The sequence below is a fragment of the Paroedura picta genome, chromosome 7, assembly GCF_049243985.1.
Source record: "Paroedura picta isolate Pp20150507F chromosome 7, Ppicta_v3.0, whole genome shotgun sequence".
In the NCBI taxonomy this organism is placed as follows: domain Eukaryota; kingdom Metazoa; phylum Chordata; class Lepidosauria; order Squamata; family Gekkonidae; genus Paroedura; species Paroedura picta.
In genome coordinates, this window is record NC_135375.1 from 24,611,735 (window position 1) to 24,625,657 (window position 13,923).

Sequence of the window (13,923 nt, forward strand, 5' to 3'; positions counted from 1 at the left end):
ACTTGAATAGAATTGGAAGCAGAAATTGTTTAGAAATGTAATTCACGATTATGTAACCTTTTCAGCTCATGGATTTCATTTTCTGAAGTTCATTGAAAGAATTGGGGGGCATAGTTTATAGTCTAATACTTAACTAAGACTATGTGAATGGGAAAGACAGATCGTTCTACAAACCTACAAACAAAAGGGTCTTACATTTGCAGGAAAATGTGAAATCCCAAAAAAATTACACTGGGCAGCTTACAAGATTCAAAATGATAAAAGGAGAACCTGTAGCTTTAAGCAACAGCCTCACAGTAGCTGTTGCTAGGCAACCACATTTCCCAGCTTGGCTCTATCAGTAAAATGTGGGGGGAGGGGTCTTCATAGCCCTAATTTGTTAATCATAGAAGGAGGAGGAGGAGTTTTTATATCCTGCTTTTCACTATCCTAAGAAGTCTAAGCAACCTACAATCTCCTTCCCTTCCTCTCCCCACAACAAGCACTTTGTGGGGTAGATAGAATCATAGAATCATAGAGTTGGAAGGGGCCATACAGGCCATCTAGTCCAACCCCCTGCTCAACGCAGGATCAGCCCTAAGCATCCTAAAGCAAAGGTAGGGCTAAGACAGTTCTGAGAACTGGCCCAAGGTCACCCAGCAGGCTTCTTGTGGAGAAGAACTGGGGAATCAAACCTGCCTGTCTAGATTAGAGTTTGCTACTCTTAATCACTACACCCCACTGGTTATCTATTCTATGTTTGTATATCAAATCCTGAGATTGGATTAAAGCAGTGTACGGGAACACCATTATTTCCACTCCTGAACAATGTTGCCATTTTTCCATCCACACTTAGACTCATGCTGACAATGTTCATGTTCAAAAGTTGTGCATTAACATGATGCTGGACTTGTTTGGTCTATCAGTTGCAGAATTGTTTGGGGTTTTTTAAATGTATGATACAGCCGTGTGTGTGTGTGTGTGTGTGTGTGTGTGTGCTGGCCCATGTATAATTATACTGAATTCATTTTGCAAATGAGACTTTTCTGGGGGGGTGGGGTGAGGGTGGGATATCAATAAGAAATGGGAACATAATGTCCATTGCAGTTCAAGCTGATAGCTCTTCCATCATAGGAAGAAAACAGAGACCCTGTGGTTTGACTTTTATTACTGTTCAATTATTTAAGCCGTTTGGCAACGCATTATGCTCAAAGTTCTTCCAGTGCAGATGGGCCATTAGGAAAAGTTTGTTTATTTTTAGACTTCCTGAACATCCTCTCTCTGCAAGGGCTGGGGTGGGGCTGAGAGGCAGATTGGCCTTCTGTGGAGAAACGTGTTTTACTCCAGTGGTTTGAACTGTACAAAACTTTCATCTTGAGTTCCAGAAAGTCCTCCTTTAGCAGAGAACAAGTGTCAGTACGGTTGATTGCTTTTCAAACTCACCTAGCCTGGCCTTAGAAATGGCAATTGCTCCCTGGCTGGATACAGTGAAGTGGTCATCCGATACCTTCTGTTAAAAAGTGGAGACATGGGGGAACTGATCCCTTTTTTTATTTTAGGAGATTGAAGATGCTGTAAGATCTCTTCCTGGAGATTTCAGGAATGGTTCCCTTGAGCCACAAAGGGTCAACTCCTTGGCACAGAGGAAGGGTGTCTCTTTGGCTGATTCCATAGTGAGAGAAGGAGCTCTCACCTGAACTCCTGCTGAAGATAGCCATTGACGTGTGAGGGGCCTGCAGCCCTCCAAGGCAGGTTTTCTCAACTCTTTTACCATTCAGAAGCCCCTGAAACATTCTTCAAGCTTCAAGAAATCCCAGAAGTTGCACAATTGTACAGAATATGGTTGGGAAGTATAGATGTACATGACCTCCCAGGGCCCTCCCCATCCCAATCTCTGCTGGCCCATATCATTGGCTATTTTGGGAGGGAGGGGCAGGTCGACATGACCATATGTGGCCATATCACCTGATAAATGTTTAACAAATTTTTAAAGATATATCAAATATATATAATTCCCACCCACTCAGGAAACCCTTCCAGGGCTGTCAAGAAACACCAGGTTTTCACAAAACCCTGGTTGAGAAAGCCCGTTCTAATCCCACAGTAATGCATAAGTGCAGCAATCTGTTCCTGCAGCAACAGGAGATGCAGGCCTTGGAATGGCAGTGTTAGGAAGGGAAGCTGGGAGCCCTGGCCCCAGTAAAATGGGGGGCAATGGAGGACAGCTCAGGCTATTTTCCCACACTAGATAAAAGTTAATTTTCCTGCCATCCCCCTACAGGCATAGCCTGCAGTGGGGAAAGTGTTTCCTTCTCAGGAAGTCCTTGATGGCCTTTCTTGCTCCATAGATGTGAATGGCTCAAAGAGTCATATTTTGCACTCCATGGATTTTTGGAAATGAACTGTCATCATTAAAATGGAGAGGCCCCAAATGCCTTGGACCACATTGATTCCAAGGATCTGAGAGAACAGATAATGGAGTTTCCCCCTAAAGAATAGCCGGGAGTCCTTGCCATCCTGCAGACCCAGCAGGGCCAGTTTACTCATGTAGCACATGCTATGGGCCCCGTGCTTCCAAGGGCCCCATGTTGTGCCTTCCCCTCCCCCCATGGATCAGGGCTGTAACCTCTCTCCTCTCCCCTCTTTAAGGACACTGTGAGTGATGCCTCTTTCCACTGTGGCAGGTCCCTCTGCCCTCAGTCTGGCTGCTCCCTAGGGCTCCACAGGTCTCGAAACTGGCTCCGGTGCTACAAGCTCTGCAGAGCCTTAAGCCACTCCTGAGCCCCAGGCAGCTACTTAGGTGGCCTTTGGAGCTGGACTGACCCAGATGACATTTTGTAATAGAATTGGAAAGGCCTGGATTCTGCACAAAACCTAGCTGACCACTGCCGTTATTGCCGGGAAAGCTTGATCTACGTTCTTTAAGATATAGACCCTTTCATCAAAAGTTGACATTAGTGATTTTTTTTAAAAAACCTAAACAACTGGTGAGTCTGAAAGATGAGGAAAGCACAAATGGGGAAAGCAATCTTCATTTTTCCCTTTCTTATTTTGAACAGTTTGGGGCTTTATTTTACTATATAACTTGTTGATCCCTCAATGAACAAATGGTTCCGAAGGCTGATGACCAACCAACTAAAAATGTTTAAATCATTCAGTGGTCCCAGTAAGAAAGTAAAAGGCCCTGCAGAGTTTTCGGCTTGTTTTCAGCCCTGGGCTGCAACTAGGAAGTGATCTCCCTCTAGCTCCTGATGCGGATACAGACACATTAGCCGTCTCCCAGCAAGAGAATCACACGCTCAGCTTCCTTTCAGCACTTCTTGAAACATGCAAAGCCACCCACATTGGGAGAGATGGATGATCCATACTGCAATAATCTTTAAAGTCACAGAGCTTGGGGGAAGTCTTCCCCCCCCCCCCATGTGTGTGTGTGATGATCTTGCCTCAGAGGGTGATAGGAGCACATGCAAGGTCTGTTAACAGAAACAGCTTTTCAGAACAGAACAGAAACAGAGTGTTTAAAGGTTTAAGACAGGGGTAGTCAATCTGCAGCCCTCCAGATGTCCATGGACTACAATTCCCATGAGCCCCTACCAGCAAATGCTGGCAGGTGCTCATGGGAATTGTAGTCCATGGACATCTGGAGGGCAGCAGTTTGACTACCCCTGGTTTAAGAGAATGTGTGAGTCTCCTGGAGTCAAGTGGCCACTAAAACTTCAGAGACTTTTTCTATATCGAAATGGAATCAAAATACCAGTGCTCTTCCTGCATTTGATCTGCTTGGTTGGGAGCCTTCTGTCTAACAAATACCTACAATAGTCAAGGTCAGTTTATTCTTACAGGCATTGAAAAGTCATAAGGAGGGATGGGCACAGACTAAAAAAGCCGGTTGAGCACAAGGTCTGTGGCAGTCCATAAAATGAACCCCAAACCAAACTGAACCAGTTTCACATGGATTGGACCTCTGAGGAAGAGGCTTCCCTTCTTCCTTTCTCCTGGCTGTGGTGAGCTATGGTCAGAAGAAAGGTGGGGGTGGAATGCCCCACAAAGGCACTTCACCCATTTCATTTCATTCCTTCTTTCTGCTTCCCACAGTTTTTAGCTCTGAGCTATTTAAATTCAGCCATTCAGCGGATTCCTCCAAAGAGCTAGAAGTAGAGATCTTGTTTATGAGCCACAATGAATTGTGCCAAAATTCGTGGTAGTTCATCCCAGTTCTTCAGTTCACAAACACGAATGGGTGTTTGTGAGCACCTGATCAGGCCAAACTTCAGGACAAACATTGGTTTGTCAGCCAATTCATGCCCATGCCTGTCACAGAGAAACCCCCTTCAGTTCTATTTCAGAAAGTCCCCCATTCTATAGATTGATCCACTGTATCTGCAGCCTACATAAATGAACATTCAATAAATGACTAGCAGTTCCACGCTCTTAAGCAGAGTTGCTCCCCTTGTGAGTTAACTGAAGTCAAACGGGTTAGAAGAGTTTAGAATAGCATTGTGCAAAGAAGTTCAGATACTTGGCTGAACTGAATTGTGGATCAGACTTAATGGATCTGAGCCCATGAGCACAGAAGAAAAATGAGACCATCTATAGACAATATGTCACGCTCTGTTTCTGTAGAAAATACTCATTTGTAAGTGGTTGTTTTTTTTTAAGATGATCTCCAAAAACAGCAACACCAAATGCTAAACTTCCAAATGGCATATTAATTGACAGCTGCAAACCCAAAAACAGAGGGGGGGGGGAGAAGTTCCAGTACAAAAGCTAACAAGTGAAAGACCTCTACAAAGCATCAACAAATTAGCAACCATGCATAGATATTATGTGCATCTGTCATTTTCATGTCAAAAACAAAGAAATCCAAGGTAAAACTGCCATATGCAATATGTGGCAATACTCAAACTCCATTTTAAATAATAGAATTAGAGTCCAGTAACACCGTTAAGACCAACAAAGATTTATTCAAGGCATGAGCTTTCGTGCTGAATAAATCTTTGTTGGTCTTAAAGGTGCTACTGGACTCTGATTCTATTGTGCTACTTCAGACCAACACGGCTACCCATTTGAATCCATTTTAAACACACCTGTATTTAAATATATGTGTGATGTTCTGTGTGATAGTTATTATAATGAAGAATGGATTTCCTAGCAGTAGGTTCTGAGTGTCCTTCAACATGTATGGTGGAATTCAACACTTCAGGGTAAATCTCCCTTATGGACAATGTTTATGTTTAGAGAGAAACGGAAGATTTAGGTGGTAAAACAGAACCAAATAATGGGAAGGTTTCAAAATGAGTAGTACTCAAGAGCTTATCTTATGCAATTTATCTAATCTTCTTGTTTGTACACCTCCTATCTGTTCCACGTAATATATTTCTGGTAAGGCCTTGGAGGAGGAGCGTGTCTCATGGCTTAAGTGCCACTCAGCACTTAACACCCACTCAGGGCAGCTGTCCCGCCCCTGAGTGCCTCCTCCTCCAACTGGCTTACCTAGCTGTCCAGCAGCCAGCCAATCACCTTCCATCCCCCACCCCTGACCACCCCCTCCTCCTTCCACTTTCCTCTGAGGCTCGAAGGCTGCAGATCCCTGCCATGTGAGAACTGCCCCTCCCAGTGAGTTTCCTAACAGCTGCCTGCAGCCTTTCCGGGTCCTGGGGGGAGGGAGAGGCAATCTGCAGAGTGCTTCCACTCCACCCCCCTAATCCAGTGCCCATTGTATTCCTGAATGCAATGGGCTTGGCCCCTAGAGCAGGAGTAGTCAACCTGTGGTCCTCCAGATGTTCATGGACTACAATTCCCATGAGCCCCTGCCAGAGTTTGCTGGCAGGGGCTCACGGGAATTGTAGTCCATGAACATCTGGAGGACCACAGGTTGCCTTCCCCTGCCATAGAGTGTATATAAAAAGGAATTTTGGATATTGTCACATATTACATATGTAACCTTGGATTTTAGTATTTTTCACGGGAAAATTGTATGAATTGTGTGAACAGTTCCTGGGCATTTGATTTCCTTATTTATTGTCTGATGTGTCCACCCCACTCCAAGAAGTAAATAAAATGCCCAGCAGCTGTTCACACATTCCACAGTTTGGCACAGAGGGATTCCCATCTTGCTGCATCCTCCCTCTGAAGATGCCAGCCTCAGTTACTGGTGAAACGTCAGGAACTAAAACTTCCAGACCACAGCCACACAGCCGGAAAAACTCACAACAACCAGTTGACCCCGACCATGAAAGCCTTTGGCAATTCATAAAACATCTTTTTCCCCTGCTGCCCACAGCAAGGAAGCTCTCAAGGAACTTTAAACAGTGTCAAAGGAATCAGTCCACCTATGCAGTTGCCTTGACAGTAAATGACTGCACAGAGGAGTTGTAACATGCATGAATGTTGGGAGGAATGGAGAAGGGCCAGTGATGGCACCATTCCATGATTCCAAGGGAGAAAACGCCATTGCTGAAGTAACTCCCAGGAAAGTAAGACCATAGCAATGAGATTGAAGGACACAAGCTCATTGGCTCCTTGTTAAATTGTGGTGCTGGAGAAGGGGAGCATAAACATCTGGTCCCACGACCTGAATGTACGCAGTTTGACCATCTCCAACCTCAACCATTCATTCTGCCACTTGTGTAGCCCAGAACACAAGGCTGTAAAGGGGAATAAGATACATAGAAATGCAAGCATGACGGTGATAGTGAAGATACCTAGCAGGGGAAGAGGCCAACTAAAGAGGTGGTGAGCTCCACACACACACACACACCCATGCCCATGCCCACGCCCACGCCCACACACTAATGGTCTTCAAGCAGTGGCTGGACAGGCACTTCTCATGTATGCTTTAGGCTGATCTTGCATAGAGCACTGCCTTGGACTAGATGGCCTGGACGGCCAACTCTATGATTCTATAACCTTTCCCACACACACACACACCCCAAAAAAAAGAAAGTGTCAACTGTCTTCTAAGGAATACAATATGTCATACACAGATATTCAGGTTACAGACTACCTTCCCAAAGCATTGTGACTGCCTATATACCCACCAGGTTTGTGTCTTTCGTTCCATTGGCATTGAAAGCCGGAGATGGGAACCACCTGTTTTCTGAGCCCATGAGTCTAGACATCTAAGAGTTGATCTACTGAGAAAGGTCCTATCATTTGACATGCATTACCACTGTAAGGCAGGATTGGTACTGTTATCATGATCCTGCAGAGAGATGGGGGCCACCAGAGGAGACCTCACAGCCCCAGTTGGCTTTCCTGGCCACTCATCTCCCCGTTACAATCATCAGGTAACAACTCTGGATGCCCTTGTGGTGCATCTTAGGAAGGATGAAGTAAAGACACCTCAAGGGAATGCTCTCTTCTAGCCCAAGTGGAGTGGCACAAACAGGGTGAAGGAACCTATTGCTTGAACTGTCAAAGGCTTTCATGGCTGAAGTCATCTGGCTATTATGGGTATTATGGGCTGTGTGGCCATGGACTGGTAAGTTAAATCCCTGATGTTTTGCCAGTTGGCCTCTTCAGAGGTAAGGCACAGCAAAATGGGGATCTTCAGAGGTAAGACATGAGAAGATGTCAGTCCCATCTTGCCGTGTCTTACCTCTGAAGAGGCCAATCACAGTTGCTGGTGAAACATCAGGACCTAAAGCTACTAGATCAGGGGTAGTCAACCTGCGGTCCTCCAGATGTTCATGGACTACAATTCCCATGAGCCCCTGCCAGCCAAACAGCCAGAACACCCACTGCAGCCCACCTATTATTTGCCACATGTTAATCCTGCAGTTCCTCCCATGGGTTTAGGGTGGAGGTTGTGGCTTCCCTCTCACCATCTCAACAGCCCTATACAGAAGGTTGGTTCCTATGCAGAATGACTGACCCAAGGTCCAGCAATCTCTCCCCTCCCCAGATAGTTGCTGTCTGGGGGGACTGTGTGCAAGAGGGTTAACATCAGCCATTGGTTGTTTTGTTTTGGATGCTGGTTTTATCTGAGGTTTTATTGGGGATTTTCAGGAATTGTTGTAATACGCCACGAGCTGGTCTGGGAGTGGTGGAACATATAATCAATCAATTGTGAGCTTCAGGACTGGTGACTTCAAACCTAGCCTCCTAGCCTGTCACTGTAGCTGCTGCACCTCCCTGGCTCACAAATGCTTGTCTCTTGCACCCAAGAACAGTCCTGTGGATCAGACCAGCAGTCAACTTAATCAGTTCCCCACAGGGGCTAATGAGAGAGGAGGTCCTGTGGCTTGGTGGTAGAGCATCTGCTTGGCATGCAGAAGATCCCTAGTTCAATCCCTGGCATCTCCAGTTAAATTGGTGATGTGAAAGACCTCCATCTGAGACCCCAAGGGGCCAAGGTTACTCTGCCTGGCAGTAGCTCTCTGGGTTTCTGATGGACTCCTTTCCGAATACTGACTACCTCCTCCTTTTGAGGGCGGGGTTTGCGAAGGGGAGGGGCTTCGCCAGGGTATAGAATCTACCACTCGAAGCAATCACTGTTCTCTCCCCAATCTGGACCTCAGTTGTCATTCCAGGAAATCTCCAGGGCCCCCCAGGAGGCTGGCAACCTGACCCATACAATGCTGTGCCAGCCAATTGATCTTGCCTTTCCCACGGGCTGTGGAGGAGTGCTTTCTCCTCCAGATGCCTGCCGCTGCCACACGCACACAGACACACCCTCCCCCCTTCCACAGATCCCCCATTGAGTCCGGCGGCGCCCGGGGGCACCTTTCAGCCACCGTCTCTACGAGATCTTCTGTCTGACGTTGGGAAGCCGCGGCCGGCGCAGTAGGTGCGGGAATGGCCCGCGGGGGCAGCGGGTTGGGGACCGGTGCGCACTCCTTGAGATGCGCCACTCGGCACGCTTTGACCCACGCGGCCTTGCTCAGCGGGCAGTCCCATTGCTTTCCGAGGGGCTGGCTGCCGAGTACCCGTCCCGGGGGTCGGTGGGCTGGCCGGCTCCTGTGGCTCTGCTAAGGACCCCGCAGCATCCCGGAGGTCGCGGAGGAGAGTCCCCGCACCTGTCGGGAAGCAGAGGCGCCGGCGGTGGGCATGGTCCGCGTTTCCAGCGCCGGCTTCTACTGTCCCCGTCGCCAAACTCATCCTTCCCTCCCATTCTTTCCCCCCACCCACCCACCCACCCAGCCCCTGGGGAAAAGGGGACCTCTGCGGGCTTGCCTGCGCCATGCCACCCTGGAGACAGACCGAACTGGGACCTTCGGGAGGGACGATGCCCAGCCCTGCCCAGAAGGGACCACCGAGGGCATCTCATGTTCTTCTCCGGCGTTTTTGCGCACGGTGGGACAGAGAAACAGGACGGCGGGGGTGGCCCGGGCGCTGGGAGGAAGGATTCCCAGGCGTTGGATTAGGTACCCTTAACCGGGGCTTCCCGATAGAGTGCTTCAGAATAACAACGAAACGTCGCGGACAAATAAAACCAAAACCGAAAGGTTCGGCCCTTTCCTGCGCTCCCATCGGAAACCGATTCGCCTGAAGCGAATCCCCGTCGCGTTCAAGGAACTCGGATGCGCGAGCCTTGTTTCTAAAGGCCACTCTGGATTTATGAAGCGGTGGCTTCGGATTCAGGTCGCCGCTGAACCGAGACCTTTCGAAAGGAAATAAATGTTGGTCCTTTCTGCGCTGTTTTCCAAAGCATTAAACAGGAGGCGAGACCATCTCTGGGAAGTCCCCTCCCCCAGTTGATTCCATTTCTTTTGTTTCGCATTTCAGACACTCTGGCTGGCCTTCCTACATTCAGGATATAAAAGTCCCCCCCCCCACACACACACACACACCTTCCCCCCAAAAATCTCTTTTCCAGCAGCCGTGGTACAGCCATCGGTGCAGAGGAAACCGCTATCAGGGGTGCCTCTAGAAGTTGGAGCGGTCTGGAGGAAGAGAGGAAGCGATTGCGGGATCTATAGGGTTAAGCCCCCCCCTTTTCCCCCTCCCCCATCGCAGAGAATCACGTCAACCCCCCCCCCTCCCCTCCCCTCCCAGCTTCGGCCGCCCAGAGACCCCGGGAGGGAGGAAAGGCGTCCGTTAGGTTTTCTATAGCAGAAGGAAGCTGCTGGCTTCGAGCCTCTTTACTCCGGAGTAGCCAGGTGGATTTCAGTGGGACTCCTTCGGAGTAAACGGCTTGTGGTTTATCCCTCTCGGGTCTGGAAATCTGTGCTTTCTACCCTCCCTTGGGAAAGAAAGAAAGAAAGAAAAGAAAGAAAAGAAAGAAAGAAAGAAAGAAAGAAAGAAAGAAAGAAAGAAAGAAAGAAAGAAAGAAAGAAAGAAAGAAAGAAAGAAAGAAAGAAAGAAAGAAAGAAAGAATTTTACACCGTGTCTATAAAAATGCACACTTTAATCTTTCCCCCGATCATTAACAAAGATGATCTTGCTCCGCATGAATTTTTTACCTGTTTCGTTCAGGCAGCGCTCTTTCGCCTTTCAACCTCCCGTTCCGACGGCATCGCCTGGCGGACAGACAAATCGGTAGCGAAGCTGGGGACCCCAAGCCCACCCTTGCTCCGAGCCCTCCTTCGTCTTTCCTCGCCCCGGTTTGGTGGGGCGGGGACAGGTTCTTGCACAGCGAGCTTAAATTTTATTCCCCTCTCCGAGAAGTATCAAAACAACAAAAAAAGAGGGGAGAGTGGCTGGCGGGCGGGGGGAGGCGAATTAGAAGCAGACACTAATTTCCGAACAACGGGATAGGCTGGAAAAATCAGTAATAGTCTCCTGGCTGTATACTCCCTTCGAGGTTGGTTAAGCCAAAAAGAATGCAGACGTTTGGGGAGGGGGGGGGGAGAAGGGAGAGAGATCACCGGGGACTGGCAGAGAAAAAGCCCCGTCTATTCAAACCCTGAACCCCCGCCGATTTTATATTATGATCGGGCGTCTTATAAAAGTTATACGAGTTTCTCCCTTTCTTTTTGCTGCCCGTAAAGCCCTTTCATTCATGTGGCCCACGAGGGAACCTCATTAGTCGAGGGCGCTTAATTAGCTTTGTAGAAATGAAAAAAAAAAAATTAAAGGTCACCAGAAATGGGGGGGGGGGTCTTCTGACACTACACCGGGAGGCGAGCGTTCCGCTTTTGGACACAAGGGGTCGCTGTTGCGACCGAGTGGCTACAGAGAGAAACCATCGCCTCCGCTTTCCAGACGCCGCCGAACAAATCTGTTTTAAAGAAGTAAAAAGAGGGGGGGGGGGGGAATCCCATAAATAGACGTACAATACGCGCATCGAAAACAGTCCCAAGGAACGCCGGTATACAGGTGTCACGATTGTGCAGCACCCTCTTAAAAGCGACCCCGGGCTCCGAGCATCCGTCGGAGCAGCGCAGCCGATTTCGTTGCCGCGTTCGAGGTACGCCTCGATGCCCTTCTGCGAGCCGTCGGTCGATGTTCCGCCGGAGGTATTAAGAGCAAAGAGGCGGACGGGCGGACAGAGAGGCGGAGAGCGCGTCGCAGAAGTCTCGGAGGAAAGAGGGACTTGTTGGAAGAGGAGGCACCGAATTGCATGTCGCAGCACATTTGCATCCCCGGAGTTTAAAAGGATGCTACTGCGGGGGTGTCCTTCTCCCCCCCCTCCCGCCTACGAAATTATGCAATATTTAAATCCAGGGTATCTTGACCCAATTACGTCTTCTCGGCGGGATGGCAGGGGAGAAAGCCCAACACGACGACAAAGGGCAGAAAGGGGGGGGGGGCAAAAACTCAACCCATCCTCCATCTCTGCCCACAGACGGGCCGTTCTCGCAGCAGTCTGGGGTGGTTATTATGGTTATTATGGAATTTGGCTTCGTACATCTCATTAGTCAGGGGGGCGAGAAGCTATTGGGGGGGGGGGCTGGCTCTTTCTCTCAGGCTTCCGTCCCCCTCCCGGTTTGGGATTGCTCTCGCCAGCAATTATTCGTAGTATAATTGCTTATAGGTTGACAGAGCTAAACACTGCAGAGGGTTTCTTTCTTTCTTTTCCTTTCCCCCCCCCCCTCTTTCTTTCACCTCCCAATTCTCTCTTCGCTCCCACTGCTGCGGCACCAGCGGTCACATTAACTCCGCCGGCCAGGTTTGTTTACAACCGCCCGTCCCCAATCGTCGCCTTCTGACCTTATCTCGGGATCATTCCAAGACAGTCAACGGGCTTATCTCTTACGGGGACGTTAAATTCCTTCTTTTATGATTAAGTCAACTGAAAGGTTGTGTTTACTTCTCCTTCTTGTACCGCGCAAATGAAAACAACTTCTTTTTTTAAATAATAATAATAATAATAAAGTCGGTGTCGGAGAAGGATATCCCCCCCCCTCTTTAATTCAGGAGCATCTGTAACCCAACAAAGCCAAATCTGAACTTCAAAGCCAGAACGCCGTGTGTTCACATCTGAACCAATTTTGTCGCAAGAAGCGGGAGGGCCTGATTCATAGAGCCGGTTCGCCGGGATGGGCGGTATAAAAGTCTAATAAATAAGACATAAAAATATGCTTTGGATTTCTTTCCGCAAAAGAAACGCCGACGCCCCCCTGGCCTCTTCAGCCTTGGCGTTCAGGTTAGGGTTTGTTTTCCTAAAGTCGAGAGCATCTGTGTCTCGCAGGGCGCTACCGGCAAAGCAGACATCCTGAGCAAACTGGCAGGACTGGATCGGGGCCGAGCAAGCGTGCAGGGGGAGAATTGCTCCCAATAGATCTCCTCCATCGCTCCTGCCTGTGAGGAGGTCGCCGCTTGGTACATGCCAGATAGGTGGCTGCAGTCCTACAATTCCAGGCGAAGCAAGCCGGTTGAAAACAATGGGAAACTCGGCTCTTTAAACGGCGCTTCTAGCTAGGCTCAGCTGTGCTTTACAGCGACGTCGCCTCAACCTTAGAAAAGTTGCGAGCCATTCGCAGGAGACCCGGCCACGAATCGCCTCCCCCCAAAGTCACGGGAATTCCCAGCCAGCCAGATCAGCACGATCCACAACCCGGCTAAGGCGAAATCCTAACCCTTCCTGGGGATGGTGGGATTGTGAAAAGGGCCTGGCATTCGGTCAGTCTTATAAGTACAGGCTCTAAAACCGAAATCAGTTCGCGCTAGCCATTTGTATTCCAGTCTCAACCGCCCAGGCCTTTCACCATAACTTAACTGAACGAGCCACCCGGACCTGCAGAGACAGGAGGGCGGGGGTGTTCTTTTCAACACGTAGTAGCCCTACTAGCGATAGTAACGCTCGCAGTAGAAGAAGACTCCATGGCCGTAATCATGCCTGTCTGGTTGCTGAGAAGGATACTGCCGAGTTCAGCAAGTTCTTCAGACACGTTTGGTTCGGGGCCATTCGCTCTGGTTTCCGTCGCAGGACATTAGGATCGGGGCTCTCGTCTATGGGGGATCGCTAAATTCATGCTTTCCCCAGCATCAGGAAAGGAAGGAAACGTCTCAAAAGGCCGGGGAGGGGGAAGGAGGGAAGGGGACGTGGAAGCCATTTATAGACAGTAGCAGTCTGAAGATCTCCGACAACTGGAGACTCCCTGGCGCTTAAAAAAAAAAATCTGCCTCAATTTTTTTTTAAGTGCAACGGGTAAATATACCAGCGGCTAAGCCTTTATTGCCCCCCTTTCCCGGCGTAATACAGATTGCATTTCTCCTAATCCCGCCCCCCCCCTTCTCCCGGTTCTCCACCCACCCCCTACCCTGTTGAGAGTCGCCTGATCAATTTCTCCGGGTCGTGGTGGGGAGGGAGATTTTGAGGGGGGGGCGGGGGATAAATACTGAAACAAATTCACGTCTGATTTTTCCCTTTGGGGGGAAGCACTTAAAAAAAAACATAGCAAGAAAACCAGAATGGTGCGGGGCAGCGGCCGGTTTGGTAATCCAATGAAGAGTGGAGGGTGCCAAGTGGAGAAGAAAGAAAGAAAGAAAGAAAGATCAGATTTAAGGGAGAAGAGGAGAGCAGGGAGGAGAAGAGCAGGGAGGAAGGGGGGGGAG

General features: G+C 49.0%; 1 long non-coding RNA gene across 2 annotated transcripts in view; it reads right to left on the reverse strand.

Moving 5' to 3' along the window:
- Positions 1–10,826, reverse strand: part of LOC143842220 (uncharacterized) — a 35,564-nt gene extending 24,738 nt beyond the window's left edge. For both annotated transcript variants that reach the window (XR_013233023.1, XR_013233024.1), the window contains exon 1: positions 10,386–10,826. This is a non-coding gene — a long non-coding RNA (uncharacterized LOC143842220). The remainder of the gene's footprint in view (positions 1–10,385) is intronic.
- Positions 10,827–13,923: the final 3,097 nt, after the last annotated feature.